Here is a 15,159-nt window from a genome sequence, read left to right on the forward strand (position 1 = left end):
CAAAATGTGGCGTAACATACTTCTTAGAAATGTCCTAGAAAAATATTTTCCTCAGTGAGCAATGCTGTTGTTTCCCTGCATTGAAATTGTAGGCACATGACAGTCAACACTGTGAAGCAATTTCCCAGTTAGAATTAAACTAAAAAAACCAAGCCAACATATATCTACAAGTGCATTGTGTTTATTGTAAAAAAAATTATAATAATGCTGCATAAAGCTACACATCTGTCCGTCAACAGCAGAGGCATCCAGTTCAGTGATCACTCTGAGCACAGACTCCATTCACTAATTCCTCTGCACTGTTTGCAGTGGCAACACATCAGTCTGATATCTGCAGGCAGCTGCTCGCTAGTGAAGTGAAGCAGAATCCACACACTGTAAAGTTGGCTTCAGCGGCCTCGCACCTCGTAGCCAGACATCACCTCAACTAATAAAAGCAGAGCTTAGATCAGTGTGCAGTCTTTTTTCAGTCCGTCTTGTAGATCCAATCTCTAGTTTCACTACAACATAGTGAGCGTCAGCTAAGCATCCCCGAGTCCAGACATAAACGGCAGAGGATCCGCATGGGCTATAATTATTCACTGTTGTGACTCGAGGCAGATAACACCACCAGCCTTCATCTGTGTTACTTTTGAAGCTTAAAATAACCCTTTTGAACATTTTGTAATAACTTAATTTCCACAAAGTTTCCTAGCTGGAGCTCTCACAAGTCACAGCTGCCTACACCAACCGTTCAGTGCAAAGATATGAGCTGATTGAGTGTATGAGTGCAGGAATCAATACTGGATTATTCAATTCAAAATTGCACTACACAGCCCTACTACTCTGATATTGCACATAATAATGATGGAAGGTTTTGTCAAAAAACCAAAACAGAGTAGATTCAACAAAGTGTCAAAACATGTCACCTTGGTGTCACAACAAAACTCAACCCCACGTCAGGAGAGGAATCAAGATTTCTAATGATGTTTATTCAGGAATCTCACAACACTTTAACAGCTCCCAGTTTAGATCACACTATTTCTACGACTAGTGGACTGGACTCGTATCAGCCTGACTACACCCTAAATTACGTATCACCAAACATGATAGAGAATTTACAACTGAGCACTGATCAATCATTGGTCAAGTGTGAACGATTGTTACAAATTATTATTTGTTAAAGGGATATTTCAACATTTTGGCAAATTGGCCCATTGCCATAATCCCTATAGTCATAGCAGTTGGTTCGTTACCTTTAATTGTCGGTGCAAGCTATTATTAGAATGGTGGAGCAGAGCCGCGAGCTGCTCAGAGCTACGCTACAGAGGCTAATGGGATTTCTTGGTTTCACTCATCAAACTCATCAAATACACAATCCAACAACTCCAAAACGCTCTGGTGGACAAGTTGTGACCTGCACATTCACCACGCTATGAGATAATAACACAACGTTACCAGACAGAGTTGTTTTAGAGGGAAATTCATGCAAAACAGCTAATGCACGTTCACCTCCGTGGCGTAGCTCTGAGCAGCTCGCGGCTCTGCTCCGCCGTTCTAAAAACAGCTTGCACCGACAATTAAAGGTAACGAACCTAAACCTAACCTACTGCTATAACTATAGGGATTATGGCAATGGGCCAATTTGCCAAAATGTTGAACTATCCCTTCAATTACTGATGCACAAAATGACTCTGCAGTTCCCTTTGAACGGCCGTACTACCAAACACTCGACGTACGACGCAACAAGCATCTCTCTGATGTTTGAGGTCTCGACTTTATTCTCTGTTGGCTCTGCTCTTTAAGCCCACCTGACATTCAGCTCTCCATCCTGAGGAGCAGGAAATAAAAGTGAGGAGTACACTTGTCTGCTGGGCTGACCTACTTCCTTCCTCACTGCTACTTAATTATTCAAGAGCTTTGAAATGTTCCTGTGTATGGCAGCATGCAACCCGAGTGCCTCTGTTTGCCCCTCATGACGGCGGATTCACACAGCTTCCATGTATGCATGGGAGGGTTTAAGCATGTGTGCGTGTAGTGTGTAGTGTGTACAGTGTGAGTGCGCTGCCAAAGACTAACGGTCATACATGCTTGTGTTATTTACACAGACATGTCAAACAAAACATCTCACATAAATCTGACACACGAGGTTTTACAATCATGGAGCGAGAATGGAAAACACAAAAGCAGGGAGCGCACAACGTCAAACCAGCAGCTCGGTGTTTTGATCACTAATTTTATTCCAAACTGCACAGTCATGCATCCAGTCAGCGCACATGTCAGGACATGAGTTCAATCCCCTCACAAGCACACCATAACCTGTAATTACACCATGCTTTTCACTGTTATGTCACTCATATTTACAGTGTAAGATCATCAGCCCCGAGGTGTGTCCTCTGAGCCTCGCTCACCGAGCTCTAGAAGGTGAAAAAACAAACTGCGCTGTGACACAAATTCCTGATTAGCAAAAGAGGGTCTAATCAGTTACAAACTTAATGCTACCCACAGCTGTAGCCTACACACAAACAAGCATAATGTCCTATAACATGCCGTCATCTGTGTTGCGTAACCGAGTCAAGTGAATCACTTACCACAGAGCCATTTCTAATCTCTGCTAATCCGCTGTCTGCCTCTCTTTTAGTATGTTTAAATAAGGGTGACTGATTGTAATAGCAACTCCATTTCATAGCCGTGGAATTCTAAATAAAAAGCCTTGTGAATAATAAATGACTTAAACTTTGAATATAATTCGTGTCTAATAACACACACAAAAAAACAATCAAAAGGCTATTATGATAGGCGTTAAAAATAGGCTTTTGAGCTTCCTTTTCAACACAATAAAAAAATGTGGTAATTGATTAGTCTGGTGAAGTTTTATTATACTACTCTGCTATTTCCTTGGTATCATCTATAATGCAAAGGAAGTTAATAAAGTGGCAGCATGTCCTCAAGTCTTTAAACTCACACACTATAGCTACAGTTAGGTCAACTATCTGGACATCTTCTGTATTACAAACATGTTTTAAGTTAAATAAGTTCTGTAGCAGCTTTGTGTACATCAACACAAATATAAATACAACTCTAGGCTTTATAAAGATGTTCTAACACAGATTCAAAGTACTAGAAACATCTGATGATAGGACATGAAAGCACCAACGGTCTCTCTTAGTCTTCTGAAAGGCTGTGCGATTTTTTTCAAATGGTACAAAAACTGCACATTTTTTATTTTCAATTGACACATTATATGCAGCCTAAAGATTTTACACCTATTGTCCAAGTGAAACTGCAGCAGGTCAAGAATAAAAGGTGATAAACTAGCCTAGGTCTGCAAAAACTGAAACATCATGAAAATGTCATGTAAAACAGGCCTTTTGGGGGGTTACGGAAATTGAAACTAACTCAGTTACTACACCTCCTGGTGTAGTTTTACTGTGAGACTACAGGAAGCAAGCAGTGCTACTTATTGATATCACAATGGTGGAAAAAAAAAAAAAAAACAGGTAACAAAGGAGGACAGACTGGTTGGTCAGGGATTCGTTCAACCCAAAACATTAGAAGAAAGGAAGCAGATGGCGACTTCACATGAGGGACGACCAGCACAGTCAGTCTCCCAACTTAAACCCCATGGAGCTGGAGTGGGATGAGCCGGGACAGCATTGGGACATGATATATCACAACAATATTAGTACAATGTTTGATTTCCCAAAGCAGAGAAAACATAATGCGTCAATTTGGTTAAAAGTTTAAGATTACATCATTCCTTCTTTTCTTTTAAAGATAAATATCTATTTGTCCTATCCTATTGTCCTATATTTGTCCTATCCTTTTAACGTTATAGTACACACATTACACTATGTAAATATGAATAACAACTGGAAATGTGGGGGTTCTGACAACACTGTCGTCCCTGTATAATATATTTTGTTTAATATAAGCATTTGAGCAACATTAATGAAAGACTATCTGACAAGCACAATAAAACACAAGAGAAAGAGACCAGAATGGCCAATCAAAAGATCACAATCCTACAAGCAACTCATTCACACAAAAGGCAAAGAAATAAATCTAAATACTGTTATAAACCACAATGCCACATGGAAAAAAATATCAATGTTCACCAAAGTAATGTTTACAGAAAATTATACTATATTATCCAATTCCTGGAAGGGAAGCAATAATATTTAAATGTGCTAGAGAAGCTGGCGTTCTTCATGTAGTCACAAAATACAATGAAATCTCAGAAACACAAAAATAAATCAATAAAGTTTCACCTTCAAGCAAAAAAGCCCAATCATTTAATCTGTTGTACACATGTTGGTTGGGTGACTGGTATATGACTGAACTGGTTCCGAATTTGATTCTTTTATGCAGGAGAGCAGCAATAAGTGAAAATGAGACCTGACCATGATGTGCAGGAAAACTGCAGAGCCAGAAATGCTGGCTCTCACAAATATTGTAAGAATTCACTGAATTAGTGTTTGCAACAGATAAATCCTAGGGCCTTTTTGTGCTCCACAGAGTGAAAGGGACTCGGTGTGACCCCATTAACCCAATCCATTGACTAGGCTACATCCTTATCACTGCTTTCTACATGTCCAAGTGGGAGGGTATTAAATAGGAGGATCTTAGACGAATAGCTACTTCAAGCAACTGCATAAACCTTCAACAAACATTTCATAACCATGATGTTTCCATTGGGCAATCCCAGAAAACAGCAACAAAACTACTGGGCCCCGACACAGCCACTTTAACCGAGGTGGCGCTCTGTCCAGTTCAATGGCACATTGATTGCAAGTAAATGTGAGGCAGAACAACAGACCAGCTGTGCTTGATCATAATATTCTACCACACCGAGTCGAGCATAACATTCTCCACACACGAAACCTACCAGGTGCAGTCCACTGGTGAGCAAGAAATGCTAGACAGCTGCTGTTACTCATTCAGTGAGAGGGAAACTGGGCGGGAGGAGGGAATGTGCCTGGAAGACAGTTTCACGGTGACTGCCTCATATTTCCCTCTTTGGGTCTGCATGTTCACTTTGGGTTCATAAAGTGCACTGCAACATACCAAAGTTGTGTCATTTCCCTCCACTCATTGTTTCATGTGATTACAGTAAATATAAAATTTCACTTCAATATGCAGTGCCAAGTGCTCACTGTCAACAGTTGAATCTGAATACAGCTGTGACTGGGTTTACCTAAAGTAGAGAAGCACTGCCTTTCAACACAGATTGAACATGAAATTACAGAGATTTCAACAAAGACTACAGCAGGAACTAAATTATCCCTTAAAGGGCATTTCCAATGTTTACCTCAGATATCAGGCCACCTATGATCAGTTCATTTCATACCATCCATACTCCAAACTGCAGCGTGTGGACATTTATATTCGTTTTTGTCCAAGAATCCATCATTTTGTCAATGTTCATTAATGGGCTCCGGACTAATTTTAAAATTGTTCTGTGGTAGCAAGTAACGTCTTTTTGACCATCATTTAAATTTTAAAATCCGCTCTACAATTTAATTAAATCTAAATTACGACTGGAAATGTCCTTTAAGAAGGGATGACCCAATCACCTTTTTGCCACTAATACCAATACCAATCACCTGTGAGTGACATCAGCCAGTACTGATTATTTCTTGGCACTGCAAATGGCATATGTTTATATCAGTGTCACACACATTGTAAAAATTCACACAACAATCATGGCCGCCAGAACACAGACCAAGGTGGGAGATGGGACTAAACATCTCAGCACACAGTGCTTATTTCAGCAAAAGGACCCAGAGTATTGATTGGTTTCAAGGTGATTGGTGTATAGAAGAAATAATTTGGATCCACCAATTATGTATTTTTAATTGATCAGCAGTTTATCAATCCTAATCTTAAGGGCCTGAGACAGCAAGCAGACAGGGCTGCAGTTGGCCAAACATTTGGATGCAGTCAGCTTTTATCGTCTCTCATTCAGCCAAATCAGCATGTTGATTAAGGATGTCAATTAGTGCACGTTGGCTGACCACGCTCAAGAAAAATCAAGTAAGTATCCATTAAAGTAAGGAGAGTTTCTTTCACAAATGTCTCGTCAGAGAGCTCTTGGGTAGAGGCTGTGCATCAAACCTTGTCTGGGGAACAGTTTTATAACTTACAAAACATGAACCATCTATAATTCTTGTACAAAACAATTTATTTTGTTTTTTGGAGGAGATTGCTGTCAGCACAATATGGTAAGGCGTGAAGCACCGCATTCAATTAGGAGCAAAAACAGAAACGTTACAGAGGCACATTCAACTTTCTAGCTCGCCATCTGTACGGCCTATCCATTACAGACAAGAGCGCACATGAACAGGTTAAATTTACCACATGAAATAACAGACAAAGAATAAACATTACCTGTCCCCAATGTTTTACATAATTGCAAATCCATTTTCCGAGTGTTCTGTCCCAGAAAGCTACTTTCTGTCAAAGGAAAATGGCAACATGCCATTTATACTGTGGGTGACATCAAAGTAAAAAAAAAAGCTATTCAGTGTGCACGTTTAGAGCAGCAGTAGTATGTCCCAGTCTAACTAATGTTGCAGCAATGCAGCTTGAGCAACATTGTGTTCCTATGACTGGTCTATATAGTATTCTCACTAATGCTCATAATTGTTAAGAAACGAGAACAAAAAAATGTCAGCAATAAAGCCAACTGTTTATTTTATAGCGCCTCTCTTATATCTACACTTGGTCTTTTAAAAACATCTGCACCACAGAATGCTCTAATGTGATCGCTGGATTAGTGATTAGAATAGAAAATCAGATCCGTCACAAAGACAGAATTTCAAGACGTTTCTGACTTTGAAGGACAGACAGACTACTGATTTTTTTTATGGAAATCTTTTGTGGTTCACGATGATGCAACATGCTGTTTCTTCTCACAAGAATTCACTGACGATTTATCTTTTACAGACAATAAAATGAGCAGAACCTCTCCCCTTCCCAGTTTCATAACTATGTTGTGTTTCATAATATGAGCAGAAATTGAACTAGCTGTGAAATAGTCTCCCTGGGGCACCACGCTGAGCATAGGATTATCTTTGCCCCCATTACCCTTTGGATAAGGGGGAGATATCTCCTCGCTCTAATTTAACTCTTTACAATCCAGACTGTAAAGCTGACAATCTATTGTGAGTGCACATAACTCACACCAGCAATGTCACACTGTTGTGGATTATTAGCAGACTTTGTGCTCTCTGGACAGCCTTGTCAGCCCCGCCATCCCAACTGTCAGGCACTGGGACTGAGTACAATACCTGAAAACTGTAAGTACAAACAAAACGGTGCCCTTATCACAGATGAACCAGGACAACAAACTTGGGAGTCCAGTGTTTGTCCAGATTCATGGTTATTTTGGTCAGACACTTCCTTTAATCATTACTTTATTTATATCTTCTCTTTTAATTTATTTAGGGGAAGTTCTCATATTCAGTCGGTGCAAAAGGCCATAAACAGCAGTGTGGTTTAAGTCATCAATCAATACAAACACAACTGGGGAACTGTATTAATACAAATGGAAGGGTAATAACTAACAAAGATGATTGTAGAAAAAGCTGTCAAAGCCATCTAACAACTGGTACTGACAAACAAGCCCCAGAGTAACTGTTTTCTAGCAAGCGTGGGCTACAAATAGCAAATTCTATGTATCAAATGAGTGTGGTTATTGTTTCGAGGTCATCAGCTGCTAAGTGGATCACCAGATGAGATGCATCGAGATCGTGGCCAACCACCTCAACTAAACTATTTCCTGGGGGAATCCCTGAGTTACATAATCAACATCAACAGTTCACCAAAGACACAAAACAAAACATGTCTAACGTACCACAATAACATCTCGCTATTCGGTGTTGGATTAACACTACTTAGGCTACTCAAGTTTGAGAAATGTCCAATTCAGTTTGGTAGTGGAAACATGTGTCTCAAAGACATACCAAAGCCTCTGAATGACAGAATACAATTGCTGACATTTTATGAAGCCCAGAGATCCTTACATAGATCAAGTGAACACAACAAAGAAGCAGTGCTAATCAAACTGATAATCAGCATTAAATCTGATGTGAACATCTTCTGAAAGAAATCTGAATCTCATTGCCCAGTGTATTGGTCTAATATTCAACAGGGTCAAAGCTATAAAGACACTATAAGCTATACACGACTGCTTTTATTAAATGGATATGACAACATGAAAATGTGAGGAAATACTGTTCAAAATATTTGAGTAAAATATCTCCTTATACATTGAAACATTGGCTGTTAACACTATCTAACAATATTGCACAAGTGTGAAATCCAGCTGTCATTCACTGGTGCATTTGGTTGTAGTTGACACAATAAATTCATGTCCAGAGGTGGTGATAATGGTGCCAAGAAATGTTCTCAAAATACTAAATCACAACCAAAAAGCACAAGTGTGATTGCTTATCATGGAAGTGGCCGTAGAGATTGGGAAGTTGACAAAAACAGACTTCCCTTCCTCTTTGCCACAACAATACAGGTTAACTTTTTAATGTCAGCGATCATATAATTTGGGGTAATGCTCTGCCCTTTGGTGTTATACAACACAGTCTGTCTGTTCTACTAAAAAATCAACAATGTGTCTAAAGATGTGACAGTTTGACTACGCTGCCTGGGTTAGATAGACAGTTTCAACAATACAGTTTGCTTGTACTTGCGGAGATCTGTCATTAACAGGCGCGCAACTTAAAGCAGACCATCTACAAATGACGTTCAAGTTACAGGAAGACTTGAGTTGAAAACTATAATCTGACTCAAAAGCAAATATTCTGCCACAACAGCATCTTATTCATGCGAGACAAGCAGCTATTTAACGCTACTCTCACCTGTCAGTTCATTTACTCGAGTCAGTGACATGACATCAAACAGGTTAGACCAGTGTAATAAACAAATTATGGCTTATCACCCATCTGACAACAAAGAAATTAGTTAGCAGCTGACGCAATTTGAGATACCGACAGTGCGTAACGAGTCAAATTTATGTAAACCCAATGTTTACAATCGCAAACCGGGCGCTTTGTACACAGCTAAGTTAGCAGGCTAACTAAGTTAGCCAGCCATGTCAATCAGTGTATTAACCAATCATAATCAGTTGACACATGGTGTTGATACATCGCAGCATTGTGGGGGTGGGGGTAGTGTAAATTAACACGGTGAACATCAAAGTATGTCAGAGTGTGAACAATAAAACCATCGTTAGCTGCTCCGCATCTCTGACAGCTAGCTGAGGCAGCTAGCACAGTTAGCTGATAACGTTAGCTAGCCTAGCCTAGCCATGTAGCACGTGTTCCTGATTTATAAAATAATTAACTCGCTGATGATAGCCAGCCAACTGGGAGTATTGTGTTGAGGTGGGCGAGCAGCTCGTTGAGCTGTTCTCCAACGTTTTGTTTCTCAAAGGCTCGACGGACCGTGTAGCTAAACGTAACGTATAGCATCGAAAAGGTCAATACTGCTATGGATGTTTCTCCTCCAAATAATAGCCGGACCCCGTCGTCCAACAACAGAGCAGAGCAGACAGACCCCCCCTGCCCAAACCAGCGGACAGCATGCCATGGAGGCTAACTAACCTTAGCGGCGGGGCAAGAGAAACCACTCGGCGGTGTTATCGTAGAGCAGCTAATGTCCCAGTCCTCGTCAGTCGGTCCGATTTCGTTTAAAGAGCTTCTCGTTTCGATTGAGTGTCTCGCCCCTGAATTAATCCACACGAAAGAGTAGCGTTCGTTTTCATTTGTTCCGCTGGTGGTTTTCAGCTATGTCGTGCCTGTTCCTGCACAACACGGTGGTCTGGTACTACTCCCTGAGCCGCCGCTGCTGCTGCTGCTGCTGCTGCTGAGACCATAGCGGGCTGAACCGCCTCTCTCTCTCAATAGGTCCGCATACTCTCTCGCCCCTCCTCCTCTTTACTGAATGACTGCACATTTCCCATGCCCACAATAAATTTGAGGATATAGTGTTGCAGTCTTGAAGTCAGTGGTTGTCATAAGTCACACAAAAAAATCTATTTTACTCCACGCGAGTGCTGCCCAGAGTCTTTCATCTAGTACTGAACAGATTCCTGATGTGATCTAATAATAGCTAGCCTACTACATTTAATGTAAATTTCCTATATGTTGCTTTAATTTAGCCTACTCTAGGCTATACATGTATTACCCTATAGCCTAAATTTGATAGCCTATCTATCTTAACATATAGAATTTATAAAGACAACTAATCTATAGGCCTATAGATACAATCTGTAAAGAGAGTGTTATCTACAAAACCTAGTGTTTAGCTTAACAAGACCAGAATCACTGCATTCCTGCTGCTCAAACATATTGGCACACATTGTCATATTATCAGTGTGCATATACAGCACATTATTGTCCCTCACACAAGAGCTATGAGGACAAAACCTCCTGTATTCTCCGTGTCCCCCTCCCTCCCCGCTTCAGTCTGAACCCGAGGGGTCAGCTGAAGCGTTGACACTCCAGGAAGTCTACATCTGTGCTGCTTGATGCCCATGGAGAAGTACAAGCTGTGAATACAGTGACTCAACACTGAAGGATAGTATTTGGGAGACAACAACATCCCATGCTGCGTCCATAGTTGATGACTCTACTGAAGCCTGTGCTCTGTAAATGGGCTGAAACCTCTTTGTCTGCTTCACACTGCTCGCCTGGCTTCTAAAGCTGCCACCCATACAGCTGCCATTTCACTCACAGGAAAGATTTTGTTTAAAAGCATTTAAATTAATCATTGGGGCTCATTAGAGTAAGAAACCTGCTGCTACATAATCCCAGTTTTGACAGGAGATGGTAATTACTTTCACCTCATTTTATATGGTATAATTTTTGGTTATGTATTAAGCTATTCAATTTGAACAGGGCGTTGGTAACCTGACTTTGCCATAAAACAATCTGGCGCACTTCAGGCAGACTATCTTGACCTAAATTTCCGCGGCAGCCTTTCCTATGATGTCAGATGGGATTGTTTTTCTTCCTCATGTTTTTCTTTCTGCGCTGTGGTTTGGAAGATCCCCTCTAACCACCATCTATTCATCCACCATCACAGAGCAGGAAAGAGAACTGTTTATTTCAGCGGGGCTTTCTGGACCCAGGCATCTGTCGGTATAATCTATCCCCTATCTCTGCAATGCCCAATTTGTCAGCTCACTGATAAAGCACAAATGTTTCTCGCTTGCCAGTTTTGATGTCAACAGCTGTGTTTCATCTGCAGCCAGATCCCCTGTAGAGTTAAACAGAGCTTCAGACAAAGCACAAATGGACAGATGAATTTTCCTGAGATTCTCAAACCTCACAACCAGTAAATAGGCTACCTATCTGAACGAGGGACACTTTCAGTGATTGCAATAATAAATTTGCAACCCACTTCAGGGAGGAACACCTGAGGCATTTCTTCTACCGCTAACTAAAAAGCACAAGCAGGGACTGTTTCAATAGATCCAAAGCCCACATGAAACAAACCACTGAGAATGACTGCATCGGCTAAGCAGACTTCAGAGATTTCAAAGGCTGTCAGTTGATAGATGCACTGCAGACAGTCATTACAGATCTGAAATAAAAGATGAGCAACAGACAGTCCTTCAAAACAGAGAGGAGGCTGGAGGGAAAATCCTCATCAAAACAGCACTCTTAAAAGATGAGCTGCCATCCGGAGTCTACCAGATTAACAGAGCTCCCCTTTGTGAATGATGAGCTTTGATTACAAATTCAAATATTCTTTTGCCGGTGCCATCTTCCCCAAACTGTGGCTGATTAGAAACACATTATTACACTCTGCCATTCTTTTGTTTTCTATTGTCTGCAGGTTTACGTTCAGTTAGACTTTGAAGCGCGACCAAAATCTGAAACATACAATCCATGCATATTCCAATGAACACGAAATATCTCTGACTAAAATCATGTGTTTCCACGTATAATGTGATTTTCAGATGAGGATGATGGATATTATGTGGCACGTGTTGCTATTTATAACACTGGTATAATTATATGCCAGGTTCTTCCTTTGGCCATGATGTACATTTTTAGCTGAGACATAACTCATTCTGCCACCGCTGGCATTTATTATTGTCACGACCGGGCTGGAGTCAAACAGCATGGGAAAAATTATCTCTCTCTGTGGATATCAGAGGCGGAGGGAGAGACAGCATGCGAGAGAGGGGCCTTTACTCTCTCGCTCTGCTTAATCATGACATTGTTTTCCTCGTATCATTAACAAATCAATCTGGGTTTACAATGCAAAGTCAGGCCTGAAATGTATTCACAGCCACAGGACTTCACCTAACTGCCTTCTCCTTGGCACAACAAAGACAGCACTGAGAGCATAAATGGCAGCATCTCACTGGAGAGCCTAACGACTGCCTGCATTGTTGGAATTCCGGCTTAACTTCCTGAGTCTGTCCACGCTGGCCGACCGCCAACACACACTTTTCTCTCATTTTTCCCTTTCCTTCCTTCTATCAGGATCATATGTAGACTAATTTTTACTGTTGAGACACAACATAATCCAGAGCTGGAATATGTTGTGTCTTTGTTACATAATATATTTATGCGCTTCAACACCATTTAATTTTTTTACGCTGTTACTGGTTTGAATTTGATTTAAATCTATGCAATGTGATGTAGGCCTATACCACATGCAGAGGATGTACATTCATTTTTCATCTCAAAAAATTACTGATGGATGTGTCTCAGTAACAAATCTAAATAGGTAATAAGAGCCGTGTTGTGATGTCATGCCTCCTCTCTTTTCATGAGGCAAATCGTGCTCGGATGTCTTCGGTGTCTCTTGCTGCCATGGGTGCGACAGACATATTCACACTTGTCTCATGTCCAAGTGAACCCCTGTAATGAAACTGGCAGTTATCGCAGCATTGCAGGAGCTTAGCTCAGTCAACCATCTGTTAGGTTGTATGGAGTAAACCAGAGTGGACCTTGTATGGACACGTTCCAGCATGACTGTCATGACATCAATGTTCACCATGAAACGAACAAACCCCTCAACCCCCCACCCACACCCACACCCACACCCCCATTCCTGTCTCTTTTCTAATGGAAAAAACATGCGAGGAGAGTATGATTCACTACCTTTCATGTCTAATCCAGGTCTCAGGACTTTAAGATTCAAAGACATGATACAACATATGTTATGCATGTATGTCAGCATTCACACACACACATCAAATTTTGGCACATAATTTAATCGTTTCACAAATATTTAATAGCTAGTCATCCCAGATATTAGCCCTCTGATCGTACGCCACAACATCTACTGACAGATAACACTGATGCCTTTTAAAGATGAAACCAGGTCATGGCATTGTGGACCTTCTTCAGCTACATGATGCCAAGTTGTGTGATAAAGCTTGGCAGCTGATGAAAGAGCTGAAGGGAATCAAAGTGGGATTCTGCTTGCATCGATAATGGAAGTGAGATGACAGCTTGTTGAGCCTTTTTAAGCAGCATGGACCGAGCCTGCGTGCCCTATACCAATAATGGACATCATCTCTGACAGAAAAATTGACATTTGATCAACAGGCAAGGACACATGAGTATGAGGAATTCCTTTCTCTTCCCTCAAGGACAAAGCTGGTTTTGGCTGCATTTTTCTCGCTAAGTGGCTGAGCCATAAGCACAGAGATGAATAGCTGCTGCTCAGCCAACTCAAATACAGCTCGGCAGGAAGTGCTGAGTTGGATGGACTTGCAATGCTGCATCTAATGTTAAAAGCTCAGCCAATGCTGAGTCCACTACCACTTCAGAGCACATCGCTATCTATTCAACCTTTTGTCCACTGCATGATAACAGACTACAGGCTGCTCACCTCGTCACTTCCATATAAACCAGAGTATAAGGCGGGGAATAGTTCTCAGGAAGATGTGTGGGAGGGAGAATACTGAGATTTCCAAGAAGAAGAAAAAAAAAAAAGGAGAGAAGGACCGGGGTGTATATGGGTTGCCATAGCACTATATAAGGGAGGAAGAAGAAGAATAGTGGTATTTTCAGTGGGAGGAAAGAAAGGGGAGGGGTTCAGAAGAGTGCAGAACCCCCATAAATAAAACTAATGAAATGGCACTTGAGTCTGGAGAAAGGTGGAATGGCTGGTTGGGTCTTACCCACTGTCTGATTTATCCTCAGTGTCCCTGTGAGCACAGCAGGGAGATTCATTACCTCACCTCATCAATAACATCCCATGGACAGGGAAAAAGGCCTACCTTCCACACCAACTCCCACCCCAGGGACCAGCTCACAAGGCTCACTCAGTGGGGGAGGGGAAGCCGGCGTAATGTAGTCACACATCGAGAGCAAAAATGTCTCGGCTGGGGGATGGGTAACTTTAGGGGGGCTGTGCAGGGGGGCAGCTCAACTTACACAACACAACACACTCAGCACATTGCAGCAACTAACAATCACATGCAATATGCATCTCCCAGGCCGCGGTAAATGGATGCATGAGCCATTAGCCACATGGACACAGTGTCTTTATTCTTATCCTGTGGGTGGTATGGCCAGAAGATAAGCGCACATTCTCCGAGTCAGATGACTCACGGAGCTATCATCTACGAGAATGTCAACACATGGACTCGTAAATGATTGATATGCTTCACCTAATTCATAAGCATCGCCGTCAATAACCCGGAACAGTACAGGTGTGAAATTATGATGTACTGCAGAGAGAACAGTCGTATAGGGCAGACTGAAAATATGAAGGTGCAGGAGAGCTCTGTGACAGAGATGAGTGGAATTAAAACAAGGCATGTGATAAAGATAATAAGGCCTTGGAAGTATATTACAACAAAAATGAGGTGAAATGTCAACAGAGCTTATAGTCTAGAGGGAGTTGATAACAGTTCAGAGATAAGAATAGAGTGCAGTGGCAGATACGGTGACTAAAGTAATCTCTGTCACACACTCCTTTCCCTGTGTGTGTGTGTGTGTGTGTGTGTATGTGTGTGTGTGTGTGCATCTGAGAATGATCTTTCATGTGCCTTTTTGCAGTGAGATCACAAGGTAGTGGCAGTGTCTGTGTATGACACCCTGAGGGAAGGGCTTTTCAACAGTACAGCTGAAAAGAGGAAGCTCAAACATGCAACAGTAAAAAACACGGCATAAAAAAAATCCTCCAAAT

The 15,159-nt window shown here is 41.4% G+C and overlaps 1 protein-coding gene across 6 annotated transcripts in view; it reads right to left on the reverse strand.

The window, feature by feature from the left end:
- The window catches only part of ncor2 (nuclear receptor corepressor 2), a 95,739-nt gene extending 85,895 nt beyond the window's left edge, over nucleotides 1-9,844 (reverse strand). For all 6 annotated transcript variants that reach the window (XM_083979363.1, XM_083979366.1, XM_083979365.1 and 3 more), the window contains exon 1: nucleotides 9,600-9,844. The gene's annotated coding sequence lies outside the window, so the exon portion shown is untranslated. The remainder of the gene's footprint in view (nucleotides 1-9,599) is intronic.
- Nucleotides 9,845-15,159: the final 5,315 nt, after the last annotated feature.

The sequence above is a fragment of the Trachurus trachurus genome (genome assembly GCF_905171665.1).
Source record: "Trachurus trachurus genome assembly, chromosome: 9".
Taxonomy (NCBI): domain Eukaryota; kingdom Metazoa; phylum Chordata; class Actinopteri; order Carangiformes; family Carangidae; genus Trachurus; species Trachurus trachurus.